The 2,207-nt window shown below is 40.7% G+C and overlaps 1 non-coding gene across 1 annotated transcript; it reads right to left on the bottom strand.

Moving 5' to 3' along the window:
• Positions 1-2,069: 2,069 nt before the first annotated feature.
• Positions 2,070-2,207, bottom strand: LOC119928984. Its single transcript, XR_005451128.1, has one exon. It is a non-coding gene; the product is annotated as a small nucleolar RNA SNORA7 (small nucleolar RNA).

Below are 2,207 nucleotides of genomic sequence, written 5' to 3'. Positions count from 1 at the left end.
GAGGTACATTTTCAGGTCCGGAGACATGTCTAACTTGAGAGTGCCAATGCACCCCATTCCATACTTATTAATTCAAGTTAGAAATGGAAGGTAACTTCAGGAATAAACTGAAATTAGCTTTTCGCTCAGTAGGCATTGAAATGGCTACTCAGCAAAAGAAACGTGTTTTGCCAAATGTTCAGAGATTGTAAATTATAATTACCAAAAAAAATTGTCAGATTTCAAGGGCTTTCCCCCACCTCACAAACATCACTCCCAAAAGATTTGTTCTTCCACTGAGGGCTTTCCGCTACTTGTTTTTAATTTTGTCTCTGCTACTTCGTACTGTGTTTCCACAACATGAATTTTAGGTCATGATTCATAAAATTGAGACTTAAAACCCAATGGCATCTACAGAACAATCACATGAAGGGAAACCAGCAGAGGTGCAAGCTGTTTTGATCAGTTTTTTTTTTCTTGAGTTATAATTAAACCTTAACTGACTGATCATCCATCACAGCTGATGCAGGGGTGTTTGGTATTGACTGAGTCAAATCTGTCTAAGGCCTCCAGTGCATTTTTGCAGAGAATTACTATTAATGCATAATTTTGCTTTTGCACTAGGATTTATAGATTTTTTAATAAGTCCAAAATAACCCAATACCTTCCTACATATCTATTCTATTCATTTTATTTTGTTAGTATGTTTGGTTTTGTTCTCTGTCTCCCCCTTCTAGACTGTGAGCCCACTGTTGGGTAGGGACTGTCTCTATATGTTGCCAACTTGTACTTCCCAAGTGCTTAGTACAGTGCTCTGCACACAGTAAGTGCTCAATAAATACAATTGATTGATTGATTAATTCCTGAGTGGCTAGCAGTAAGAGGACACAGTTTTTGGCAATCGTGCCTGGTAAAGACTTAAGCCATATCTACAGAAATTGTATTTATACCTTGAGTAGCTGGTCTATTGGGCAAAGATCCAAATAGCCCAGGTGGCTACATTCTTTTTGTAATTTCAGCTGTAACTACATGAAGACCAACCTGGTGATTTCAAGTGGGATAGGAAACACGGATGAAAACCTGGATCTTCAGAGACAGGTGTTTAACAGAAAGTAGATTTGAATCTAGTTCCACAACAAAATCACCTGATACCAGAAGCCATTCTTGGGCAGTGTAGGAACATGCAGAAGAAGGGAAAATTTTAATCCTCTGTCCAAAATCTAAACCCAGTGAACAAGATGTGAGGAGAGTGGATGACAGGGTGTGTGAGAGATGAAGTATGAGGGTACTATGTAAAGTTACAGGAGCAATCAGTTGTATTTAAGTGCTTACTATGTACAGAGCACTGTACTAAATGCTTGAGATAGTTCAGTAAAACAGAGTTGGCAAACCCAGCCAGTCCTGGCCCACATTGAGGCTTACAGTCTAGAAGGGAAGGCAGGCATTGATATAAATAAATACTTTTTAGATACATAAATAAGTGTTGTGGGACTGACTATGGAGTGAATACCAACTGCTCAAAGAGTACAGTGCCTAATGCATAGGCAAAACAGAAGGGAAGGGAGTTGGGGAAAAGATGGCTTAATCAGAAAAGGCCTCTGAGAGGAGATGTGGCCTCAATAAGGTTTTGAAGGTGGGGAGAGTGTTCAAAGCCAGAGGGAGATCATGAAAAAGGTTGTGTTGCTAGGAGAATGTCCTATAGGTCCTTAAAAGTAGTTGGGCTCAGTCAATTTATCAATAGTACTGACTGGGTGCGTACAGGGTCTATAGCTCTCTACTAAGCATTTGGTAGATTACAATGGAGGTAATTAATCAGTGTTATTTATTGAGTCTTTACTGAGGGCAGAACACTGTGCTAAGTGCTTGCTTTATCTTATGCTGTCGAGTCATCCCCGACCCATAGGGACTCCCAGACTCATCTTTCCCAGAATGCCCCACCTCCATCTGCAATCATTCTGGTAATGTATCCATATAATTTTCTAGGTAAAAATATGCAAGTGGTTTACCATTACCTTTTTCTGAGCAGTGAACTTGAGTCTCCACCCTTGACTCTCACACATGCCGCTGCTGCCCAGCACAGGTGAGTTTTGACTTGTAGCAGATTGTCTTCCACTCACTAGCCACTGACCAAAATAGGAATGGAATGGGTATGCCTCTGCTTGACTCTCCCTCTCGTAGCCAAGACTGGTAGAGTATTGGAAACTTTCCAGGTGTGATCCTGAGAGGGG

This window comes from Tachyglossus aculeatus, chromosome 5 (assembly GCF_015852505.1).
Source record: "Tachyglossus aculeatus isolate mTacAcu1 chromosome 5, mTacAcu1.pri, whole genome shotgun sequence".
NCBI lineage: Eukaryota > Metazoa > Chordata > Mammalia > Monotremata > Tachyglossidae > Tachyglossus > Tachyglossus aculeatus.
Note: the sequence above shows the minus strand (reverse complement) of the source record. Positions and strands in the feature narration are given on the sequence as shown.